A 13,338-nucleotide genomic window follows, 5' to 3' on the forward strand; every position below is an offset into this window, starting at 1 on the left:
ATCTATTTTAATGTAAATATTAATAATTATATCTACGGTTTAATTTGTGACCTATAAATCAGATAAAAACAATTTTATAGTTGTCTAACTAGTGTGCACATCTTTACTAGTATGATTTCTTAATATATATTTTTTTGTCATTTCTTTTTGGGTAACTTACATAAATTTTACTAGTTTAGGAGCTAGTTAGTTAGATTCATATTAGTTTGCTATATTAAGAATTTTACCAAATTTTGGACTTCGGATAAATATATCTAACGCGTCTAGATATGTGTGTGTCTAATTAGGTAATTTTTCCTTTCTTTTTTGGGTAAAACAATTCGATTCATGGTCTTTGAGGACCCGATTCTGCTCATTTTTATCTAAATTAACTTTTAAAAAAGTGTTTTTTTATAATAAAAAAATAATTTATTAAGTTCGATGCACTGACAAACGAAAAAAATATATGCACAGTTAGATTACTTGTTAAGTAATTACAAATAAATTTCTTGATTAATATTCATTGAATAATAGTTAAAGTTATTGAGTCGGGTTCATCCATGAGGGGTGTTAATGCCCATTCACCCATTAACATGTGCCTATAACATATAAATACACAAATAATATAGGTGTTAGAGAATAAGTACGATTTTTCCGCCATAATATGATCACGGTTCGAGTTTGCGAAGAGATTTTTTTTTAATATTCTAGAGAATATCTAAGTTGTGTGGATGAGAAAGAAAATTCATTTGTTTCGTAAGAATTTCTGACGATCAAGAACTCATGTCGTAATTGTTGTCAATTTCACTTTTGCATGGAAAACCCCATAAATCTCCTAATTAGTATTTTCGGTCAAATACTACAACATTATTTGGTAATCTGGTGATAAAAATGATAATAAACCAAACTATATATCACATGTTAAAAGTTGTTGATGATAAAATCTATATATACATTCAGTGTATATAACTTAAATCCTTTTAAAAAATTTAATACTAATATCATTGTCATGAACATAATAATTTCCAAGGTGAAATGTATTTGTAAAGAGAATCTATCCATTAAGTTTTTCTCCAAATATAAGTGAATGGAAGTAAAAAAGAAGATGAGTTGTTTATTTTTGGCTAAATTTGGTTAAGCAATGAGATCAATAAGAAATTAATTAGGTGCTTAGTTATCATTTAATATTTAATGAAATGAAAGCTTATCTTCAATATCCATTACTTGCTAGTTTAAACAATAAGTTTACAAAAAGATGAAGTTTTTAATAAGATGATACAAACTTATGTATATATACATACACAAATATACATGTATTGTATACAATGACGATAAATTTCACGTCAAGAAAATAATTAAGTCAAGGAATAGAGTAACAAGTTGTTATTTATTTTTTAATTATAATGAGTGGTTGTGTAAAACTTAAATACCCAATTCAATTATATTAGTTCATGAATTTAAGAGATAAAAACCCAAAAGTCTACTAACTAGTATTTTCATTTAAATACTATAACATTAATTGGTAATCCCATAAAAATGATATGAATAGTTACTTCACATATTAAAATTCATTAATGATATAAAATATTTACATTATCAACGTATTTAACTTAAATCGTTTTCAAATTAATATTAATATCATTTTCATGAATAAAATAAATGCCAAGGTGAATTGTATCTGAAAAGAATCTATCCATTATATTTTCTCCAAATACAGGTGCATGGATATGGAAAAACAGATGAGTTGCTTATTTTTGGCTAAAATTGGTTAATTAATAAGATCAATGAGAGATTAAGAGCCCGTTTGGATAGGCCAAAGAAAACTAATTTTTAAGTCAAAAAATAAAAAATCAAACTTTGAATGACTTTTAAGTCAAAAATTAAAAAGTAGAGGAAATCCTACTTTTGGCTTATAACTTTTTTTAAATCATTTTAAAACTTATTTTAAGTTATTTTTAATTTTGTCAAACATTTTCAAAAGCTAAATATGACTTCAGTCAATCCAATCAGGCTGGTGTTTGGATTGAAATTTTTTAAGTAGCTGATAAGTTATAAGCCCGGACTCAGGATTCTCCTGAAGGGGTGTCAATGGTTGTAGTAAGAAAATAAAAAATTAATTATGAGGCCAATAAGGCTTGAACACACAACCTTAGAAAACTTTTGCAAAACTTTAACCACTAGAATAGACCTTCCACTTGTGTCAAGAGGTATATATATGTATATTTTATTTTATTTTTTAAACCAAAATTTAACCTCTATATACAACGTAATTTTCTAGCAAGGGGTGTCGTTTGACACCCCTCGGCCAAGTGTGGGTCCGCCCCTGGTTATAAGTTAAAAGTCAAAAGTCATAAGTTGGTAACCCCCAACTTTTCGTTTTTGACTTTTTTGGGGTACTTTTTCAGCTTTAAAAGTGTTTAAAAGCACTTTTTGATGTTATCCAAATACTTTCAAAACTAGAAAATTGTTTAAAAACACTTTTTGATATATATATATATATATATTCTTAGTAGCTCAATTGATTGATTACTCAACCTTTCACCTTATTCGTGAGGGTTCAATTCCCTACCCTGTAGGCTGTAGTCCTATTCCCATTGTCACTTTAAAAAATAGTATATAATGACGATAAATTTCACGTCAAAGAAATAGTGTAACAAGTTGCATTGTTTAAATTTTCTGGTACAATGAATGTCATAATCTTTAGAATTTCTCTATTTCTCGATAAAGTATTATTCGATTCCTCTCTCAATAGTTGACTAATGAGCTTAACAACTTGTTCTTAAATTGATAGATTTGTATTGGAATTCTTTGTATCTTGATTTTGAATTCAAATTCAAATTCGATTGTGTGATTGATTTATAACAACTTGTAGAGAGATTCTTGAATGCTAATTTGATTGATGCTCATTTAAATGGCCTAGCTCAATAAAATTAAATTTCACTTTAGATCTATTTTTATTAGACTTAAATAACATATTCAGTTATGTTAGTTTATAATATTTATTTGAACTAATAACAAATTTATGATATAATATAAATTTCTTAACTATAGATTCAAATGTGACAAAATTTTAATGTCTACACATATTTGTGGCCGGTGGATGTTGATGGGCGGGGGAAGAAGGGAAGATATGCTCTCTCTTTGTTGTTGTTGGGGTTGTCACATAGCCTCAATACAATTCTGATTATCCTCTCTCCCCTTATGTGTGGAGCTCGTCGATACATTCCTTGATATTTGATCACTTATATTGTGTTTTTTAGATCTCTCTCAATCTTATTGTCTTGATTAATCTTTTATTTTTTTAAAACTAAGCAGAGTAACAACTTCCAAAAAGAAAGGGTATATTTTTAATTTATTTCCAAAAGATACTATTTTTAAATTTTTGTGACACTGACATGTGTGTATGTGTTTTTTTAACTACTTAGATCAATGGAAAAAATCAAAGCATTTTGCCTTCATGTACAAAAATGGGAAATGGATTGAACCCTTAAACAGTGAGAGATTAAGACATGATTAAGCATACAGCTAATTAGTGAAAGCAACAACCAATCATGCTCGTGATGATATGGTAAGTACTCATCCATATATTCTTAATTAAAAGTTTCCGATTCAAGCTCTGGATATGACATTGTCTTTTTTAAGGATCACTTGACCCTTCAATATGACACTTCGTGATGCGAATTTCGATTTCAATTGAATGACAATATAAATGTCAAACAATGGGTACGAAATAAAAAAAATTAGGAAAAACAATTCACTAACAAAAATTATGATGGAATGATAATTAAGTACTGTTTTATCCTTGTCCAGTGATCATGTAAAATAAGACAAAGAGAGCATTTTTTATTTTTTTTAAAAGAGAGGATTAATGATGTTTTTTTTAAAAATATATATTAATTGAAAGTATTTGTTTTTGGTGTCTGACGTAAGTGTTATACTCAAACTCCACTAAGCTAATTTCCTCCCTGAATATTGCAGGATCCCTGCCTTTTTTCGCAATGCACCAAATAACTCGTGTTCATGTAAGGTTTGAGAAAGGGTCACATGCACCTCTATTGGGTTGGGGGGGGGGGGGGTGATGTAGGCGGTTTTGCCATGCACGGAGCCCTAGTGAGGAAGGTGTACTTAATCTTTTATTATTGGGTTAATAATTCTATAATTCCATTTTTGTGCTACTCCTAGGGCGGAAAATTGAAGATAAGAAAACATGAAGCGATTTTGTTTTTTAATATGTTATTTTAAATATTGCAATGTCTCAATTGGTTGGATCTTGATCCAGCCTATTATATGAGTCTGCTAGTATCAATGATTGATCTTATGACTTGATCGAATTCCAAGATATATATAAATAGCGTTGCTCCAAAGCTCAAAGATAACGTCACTATACAATATTTCAAATATATAATTAACTTTTAAATGATCTGATAAATACATGCATGCACTTTTGCTTTCCAATCGTGTGTTTTAGAAACAATAAGAAATTAAAGAAACGTACGTAAACTTTTTTCAAAATATATGAGCATTTGTTATCTGCTAGGAATGTCATGTTCATACACTTAATCCAGCCTGATTTATTTAATATATACAAAGTTTAAGCCAAAATTATTAATTACGAAATGAACTCGTATTTAATTAAAGTATTATATTTGTATATCTAGAAAGGACGTATGATTTGACATATAAAAAAGAGGGTGTATCACATAAATTGAGTTACAAAGATTACTATTTAGGAAATTCTCAAATTGAGTTACAAAGAATACTATTTAGGGAATTCTCATTCCTCTTCTTTTTCTCTTTTCCCTCTTTCGTTGTTTACTGAAAGTTAAAGGATCGATCGGGAGTCTTTGAGCAATGATAAAGTTATTTTTGTGTGACGTTTAATTAAGTTACGAGTTTGACTCGTGAAAGTAACTAGTCAACTACTAATACTTGTATTAGGATAGGTTACATACATCACAGTCTTTCTCGAACTCTATGTGATCGAACACAAAATACTTTGTGCACCGGATTACCTCATTATTAATTAAAAGTTGAAGAAGAGCTGTATAGCCACGATAAAATTGTTTCTATGTAATCTAGATCACGAGTTCTAGCCGTAAAAGCAACCACTTTCCAAACCTACATACATATAAAGTACTTTATACACCGAATTGACCTATTGCTTATTGAAAGCTCATGCAAATGTGACTTATCTTTGTGGCGTAATATCTGCAAGAGAAAATGGCCTCGTGTCTTTTCAAACATCTACCCAACTCCTCTTTTTTCTTCTTTCGGTATTTGTATTTGGATCTTGATAAATTTAAAATTACATCGAGTAAGATTTATTTAAGGAGAAAGTGCTTTATAGATAGAAAATAAGTTATTCATATGCAAAACTAATACAATGTTTGGTAGATAATTTAGAAATCTGCATAACTAATACATGTATAAGTTATAAGAAAATCTATGTATTATTTTATCTAGGATAGAAGGTGAAATAACTAATACATGTATAATTAATCCCCTGCACAACTAATAAATGCATAAAAATAATATATGGGTTCACTCATAATTAATCATATATTACTAATACATGTATAACTCTAACTAGCTATCAAACTACCCATAAACTCTCTCCTTCTTCTTCGTCATTTCTCAAACCATTTTTCTCGAGAGAATGGGTGATTCATCGTGTTGAAACTCTTGTCACTGTGGTGAGATCAACTCCAGCCAGTATCCAAGCGGAATATGACACCAGTTTGTTTCATGGGAAACACTAATAAAAAGTGTTGGTGTAATATACCACAAATACAATAAATTACAGTTGAAAATAAAATAACAAAAATGAATAAACAATTTTTTAGGCTGAGGCACGGATATCTCGCTCTCTTTAACGAGATTCAAGCCCACTGCAGCATAATCTACACCGATCCAGCAGTATCACTCTTGACTTGTCCCCTCTAGAATACAACAGCTCAACAACATGTACAACTCAAACAACTACGGATTAATTGAAGAGTCCAAAGCTCCACAAAAAGAACACCTTCCTTCAACATATATTTACTCTCTTTTGTATATAGTGAATATAGTTGAAGACTTAGAATATTTTCTTTGTCTCAACTCTCTCTTTCACTACTACACACTAAAATATTATTTCACACTTCTCATCTTTTTGAGATACTTCATAAAGGAAGAAACACCACTATTTATAGGTGAAGAAATCTTCCATATAATCAATAGTTAGAATGAGGGGTAGTAAAGTGGGTAGATAAATGTGATAGATATTACATGAGTTACAAGAAACTAATGGTCATATGAGTTACAAGAAACTAATGACCATGAGAGTTACAAGAACTAATGGTCATATAGGTTACAAGAATCAATAGTCATCTTCTACCACAATTTATATCCACTAACCTATGCACTTAATATTTTATTTTAATAATAAAATGCATATACACCAACATTTCTCCACTCATTTTAATATTAAAATAAGAGAGTTCACCAATTTAGTTGAAGGGAGACTATTATGCATAATGAAGGTGTGCTCTGCATTGAACCTTCACTTAGTAAAACAATAACCTTTACTCCAGAGTCAGTAATGGTCTCAGATTTGAACTATGACTGCTTAAGGGAAATAAAATATTACTGCTTACACACAATAATCAAGGTGTTGACATAAGCTTTAATAGCCAGCACATTACGGCCTTGTGCTATCCCGATTTCCATGAGCGTTTTTGAGAACAAGCCCATTCTCATAGAAAGCGGCCTACTTTCACACTCACATAAGTGAAATCTGTCAAGGGTGCTCCTATAATTTGACACCCCACTCATACGAGATACCGAATTTCATTAAGAGTTCAAGACTCAACCTCCACAAATCATTATAGGATAAATGCACTCACATCATAGGGATTGAATAAAATTAATATTAGTGCATTTCACAACAAGCATCATATGATTCGTTCTTCCCATTGAACCTGGTTATGGGATCTCTAGTCCCCAGGTTGGGTTTCATCATATATGACTCAGAATTTATGAGCTTCAATTTTCATCCTCTCGATGTGCTTTCAACTCTTTATCTTGCAAAGGCTTTAGTTCATGAATCTGCAAGATTATCACAAATAATCTTAACACAATTAGTATTGATGGTATACAAATGATCAATATGATCTCACAATATTGTGTTTTTTTCCTCATGAGTCTGAACTTATCATTTTATAACGATTTTGTACTTTACCAATAATATTGGTGCTATCACAATTAATCAAAATTAGAAAAATTAATTTCTTAAAATAAAGTGTTTGACATAGTAAAATCAATTCACCTTTTCACTTGTTGAAGTTTTTTTTTTTTTACTTCAACTTCCATAGTGGATAAGCAAGCAATATAATTTGCTTTTATCACTCCCAACAAATAGCACCAAGTTTTCTCATCTGCGCCAACAAAACTTTTTAGTATAGCATAATATTTTTTCTCATAAAACAAGCCACCAAATTTCGTCCCAAGTAAATTTACTTGATTTGCTTGTACATGCTATACTTTATACACAATGTCATATAAAGTGCAATTAGTCACATATCTCATATTTTTTATTAGTCTAGCAAACTTCTTTCTTTGTCATACCATTTTCACAATTGAATCAAAATGAGTGGAAAGACTCACACAACCAATAAGATTGTATTTCACAATTTTTTTTAACATTATGTGACTAGACAAGGAAAATTTCATCACATGTTTTATGGTATTTTTCATTTCAAGAATGAAATTTATCTCAACATATATTTTTTATCAAAATGGCTACTCAACACATTTTTCATAATTTATTTATAACTCTCATGTTAGAGCCAAAAATCATCTCATTATAGCCAAACAACAACATGTGATTTATTCCATAATAAATATATGCACTTGTAATACCCTTTTTAGAGCATTTCTCAAAGATGAAAAATTCATTTTTTTTCACAATGACTTTTTTCCTCATTTCATGAGCCCCCACTATTTTAAGAATTTAAGTATCATTTTTTCATGAAAAGTAGTATCACTTTATTCATTAAAATACTAGGTAATTTTTTTTTCTTTACCTTTTCTCCACTTGAATTGAGCAAGTAGAAAAATACTTTACCGAACACCTCTTCTCTTCCATTTCTTGAAGAGAGCGACGTTGAACGAAATTATGTTGAGATCCCTATCTTGATATCCGCATTTTTTTAAACTGTAACAAAAACATGAATCTCCTTAAAATTATTGATGTAATATACCACAAATACAATAATTTACAGTTGAAAATAAAATAACAAAAATGAATAAACAAATCCTTAGGCTGGGACGCGGATATCTCGCTCTCTTTAAGGAGATTCAATACCACTGCGGCATAATCTACACCAATCCAACAGTATCACTCTTGACTTGTCCCCTCCAGGATACAACAGCCCAACAACGTGTACAACTCAAACAACTCCAGTTAGTTGAAGAGTCCAAAGCTCTACAAAAAGAACACCTTACTTCAACATATATTTACTCTCTTTTGTATATAGTGAATATAGTTGAAGACTTAGAATATTTTCTTTGTCTCAACTCTCTCTTTCACTACTACACACTAAAATATTATTTCACACTTCTCATCTTTTTGAGATACTTCACAAAGGAAGAAACACCACTATTTATAGGTGAAGAAGTCTTCCATATAATCAATAGGTAGAATGAGGGGTAGTAAAGTGGGTAGATAAATGTGATAGATGTTACATGATTAACAAGAAACTAATGGTCATATGAGTTACAAGAAACTAATGACCATGAGAGTTACAAGAACTAATGGTCATATAGCTTACAATAACCAATAGTCATCTTCTACCACAATTTATATCCACTAACTTATGCACTTAATATTTTATTTTAATAATAAAATGCATATACACCAACAAAAAGTGAAAATTAAAATAATTGCAAGAGAATTAACTTTTGTCCATGACTAAAAGGAAGTTATTTTCTCTCTTTTGTGATAATCAAATATCAAAAACTGATTTATTAACGAAAAATATTTTCTAGGCATTTTGAATACAAATAAATTAGATGTATATCCATAAATTATTGTGGATAACTTATAAAAATGCCTTTGGAGGTGGGTGATTGTAAATTTTCGAGCCCGCTTACCCATGAGCTCAAGTTTAAACAAATTTTGATTTAGGTTTATTCATGAAACAAGCGAGAGTCAAAAGTTCATGAACACCCACTTTTCGGGATATTTTCAGGATCACATCATTGGATATTGTATCGATGCTATATTAGTGGATCTCAAATGTCATGACCCAAACTCATAATATGTATTGTGTGTTTTGGTTCCGTATAGTCCTTAAGGATTTGTCACTTTAATAAGCCGTCATCAAACCGATGTGCGCACCATGTGAATTGTGTAATATATAATGTTTTATATATACCTTAACTATCTTTCTCATCATTTTAACATGGAATTCAGCTAAAATATCATTTATATATTCCTTCAAAAGCTTACTAGCTTTTCTCTATGACCCGTGCTCATTTGTCTGCCTTTATCGCGAGCATCATGAAAAATCACAAGGAAATGCGAAAGTACATATGATTATGCAGTGGCAGAATCAAAATTTTCACTAATTAAGCGCATTCAAAATATGAAAAAGTAAATATACGAAGAAGTCAAAGGGGTTCAACATCTACTATATATACACAAAAAATAATATTAATCATATATAAATAGTGAATTTTTATGTCAAAGGGTGTTCAACCATGTAACGACTTATTCCCGTCGTTATAGAAAAGTCAATGGGGGAAAAGTTGGGACCGTAATACTTTTTTGTAGTATTTAAATTTTTCCCAACCTTGTCCAGATTTGGACGAAATCAGAGCAATTGAGGTGTAAGGAAATCTGGTAACAATCGGATGAATCATTTATTATTTTGATTACATGAGTAGTTAAATAACTCGTTAAGGAATTTGTACGACTTTACAAAATTGAATTCGGGCGAGTAGAACTCCTAAAATCGATCTTAGCGTAAAGGATATTTACTGAGCGTCGTGGGTTAGAGGTGTGTTGTGAAATGAGAATTTTGAAAATTTTGAAATAACTCTCTGTCTCGAGAATACTGCTTTGGCGCTAGGTTTTGCCAGTTTGGCGAGGCCGCTGTGGCGGGGTGGGGGCCGTTGTGGCGGGACCGATGCGAATTAAAGTCGTTAATAAACCCCTAAACGACCTCATTATGCACTTTTTGAGCTAAGGAACGACTCTCAGGCGACCCATACTCGTTTTTCACCATTCTTGAGGCTAAATGTAAGTTTTTCACTCCCCGAATCTATTTTTTGATCCGTAGAATGTAATAGAATAGGTGAATATTGATGGGGGTGGTGGGTTTTGTTATAGATTCTATGGTGGAAACAACCCTAAATTGGATAATTGAGATCATGAGTTTGATCTAGGGTTCATAGAATTGTTAGTAATTCGGGTAATTAATAATTGTTTATTGATTCCCGTATTTTATTGATTTTTTGTACACTAAGAACAAGCGGAACGAATCTGGAAAGAGAAGGATCAAATTTCTTAGGGTTTCACGCTTGTTTCGAGGTAGGTAATGGTTGTGATTCTATGATTGTGTGATGTATGCTTGTTCTTGTTTCATTATGATACTTGTATATGTATGAATGTTGTAATGTTGATCACACTTGTTGTAAATGAGATAGATAGTTGATGAATGCCATGAAATCATGACTTAAATGTATGATCTTGATGATATACTTGTGATTGTGATTGTGATGTGTGAATGGGATCGGTTGCCACGTTTTGATATAAAAATGGGATCGGTTGCGACGTTTTGGCATAAAAATGGGATCGGTTGCCACGTTTTGGCAAAAATATGGGATCGGTTGCCACGTTACGGCAAGCTAACTGTTTGGGTTTGGGTTCCATGAGAGGACCAATTATTTGATATAAATGTGAAGTTGTTCGTTGTTCGTAAATATTGATAATGTTGTATATGTTGATATTTATGCATGTGATTATAATGTTGTTTGACTTGTTTATGTTGCACTAGTGGAATAACCGCGTGATCCTGCTAGTACACTGTGGTTGTGTACTGATTCTGCACTTGCTCTTATTTTTGTTGAGTACAAGGCATCTTCAAGCGGCTATTGACAAACCTCGCTTAGAAGATCAGTGATCGTCGTTCGAATTCAAGGATCAGCCAATTCTTACGGGCTGCCATGAAATTTTCTTTCGTTTATGTTCACCATTTTCGGACTTAGATATTTGTTTTAGTTAGTTCATTAGTATGGGGTTGTATCATTTCGTGTTTAGGCTTGGATCATTGTTAGATGTTTTGGTACATTGACTTTCAGGTTCTAGGTTATTCTTTCGCATTATTAGTTATTATTGTTAGACTTTTGTTAGAGTTTATGGGAACTCTATTTTTATTTCCTTAGTTTTTACTTAAATGCCTTAGTTTTTAGATTATTTGCTTGGTTTGGGTGGTAGTAGTGGTTCTCCCACCGGAGTGCTAGTGTGGATGCCAATTACGACGATTTGGGTCTTGATAAAGTTGGTATCAGAGACTAGTTTCGTTTATCTCAATGTACCGAAATGAGTCTAATAGAGTCTTGCGGAACGATACGGGGACGCCTTTACTTTTCTTCGAGAGGCTATAGGACTTTAGGAAATCTTTATTTTTCTTTTGTCTCCTTTCGTGCTATGACTTGATTCCAATTGGTATCTGACGATTCAAATTGGTATATAACCTCCTTCACTCTTCTATTTGCATATGGTTAATACTAGGTTCAACGTCGTTAGGCTCGTAGCTCCCGTCAATGCTCTGGTTGAGAAATCTGCAACGAGAGGTCGCGATCGAGGCAGGGCTAAAGGCCGTGGAAGAGTAAAAACTGCTGGAAATGGAGCTCCTATTGAGAATGCTCCTATGAATGAGAACACTCATGCGCATCATGAAGAGATAGAAGAGAATGTTGAAGTTGATGTTGAGGATTTGGGATAAGAGGGAGAGGTGCAGGCTGAGAATACATGTGTTCCTCATTTGGATCCAGTATTAGCTCAACAAATTATGTCGTTCTTAAAGGGATTGGTTGGTCTTGGAGTGCTTCCTTCTGCTCAAGCAACTCAAGCTCCTACTAATCCTCCTATTGCTAGCACTACTCCCAAGGTGGGTGGGACTAGAGTTAATGATGCTTTCTTCTGTCCTTTGTTGGGTTCTGTTATGACTGGTAATGAGCATGAAATATTGACTAAGTTTCTGAAGCTAAAGCCTCATGTGTTTCTTGGTTATGAGAATGAGGATACTTATGAGTTCATTCTGAATTGCTATGAGAGGCTTCATAAACTGGGTATTGTTCATCAGCATGGGGTTGAGTTTGTGTCTTTCCAACTTTAAGGTGAGGCTAAGCAGTGGTGGAGAGCTTACAAGGAATGCAGATCTTCTACTTTACCTCCACTTACTTGGATCCAATTTCATGTTCTTTTCTTCGAGAAATATGTGCCTAAGACTTTGAGGGATTGCAAGAATGATGAGTTCATGGCCTTGGAGCAAGGTGGTATGACTGTGGATGTTGTAATCAAGACACAACTTCCGATGCAAGTGTTTAAGATCGTACAATAGTTTAGTAACTCAACCAAGGGTTGGATCGTTCCCAAGGGAGTGGTTTTGAGAATTAATAGAAAAATAAAATTAAGTTCTAATTAGTCATAGTTAAGATATTATCGATTAAAAACATTATAAATCAAAGGGGGTGACTCAAGCGTCAATTAACAATGGGAGTTTTGTCACAAGTAAGCAAACACAACAAAAATACAAAAAGTACTAATCAGGGAGACGGGATTCTTGGGATGTGATAGGAATACGGGATAAATGAGATTATTGGGTACATGCTTTTGATAGAGAATTCATAGAATATTTGTGACTAGACTAGACTTTAAGAGGGATAAGATCTCTCGAGCAACTTACCCCGTTTTAAGTGGGTTTCTCTCGAACACCCTCTTGCCACATGAAGAATAGTCTCCGCCTTAGCCCACTCATTCTCTCGAGCTGAGTGTGCGGGAATGAGATTAGGGTTGACTCACTCGAGCTGAACTTCATGTCGACCCACTCCCACCGACCATCAATTTAGTAGTTTTAGTTTTATGACCTCTCTCTCTCGAGCAAGCCGAAAATACATAAATAAACTTGTATTTGCAACTACAAATTCATTAAATTCATCCACAACTACTAAACGAAATCACAATTAAACTACGATTAAACTACCAACAAGCAAGACCCAACAATTATCTTAACCCATATTCACAAAATCACACCCCAAGAATTGGGATTTTAGCTAGACATGTAAAAGAGATAGAAATTTATACCAAAATGA

Source organism: Solanum verrucosum, unplaced genomic scaffold, assembly GCF_900185275.1.
Source record: "Solanum verrucosum unplaced genomic scaffold, falcon-dt-bn FXZP01000222.1, whole genome shotgun sequence".
In the NCBI taxonomy this organism is placed as follows: domain Eukaryota; kingdom Viridiplantae; phylum Streptophyta; class Magnoliopsida; order Solanales; family Solanaceae; genus Solanum; species Solanum verrucosum.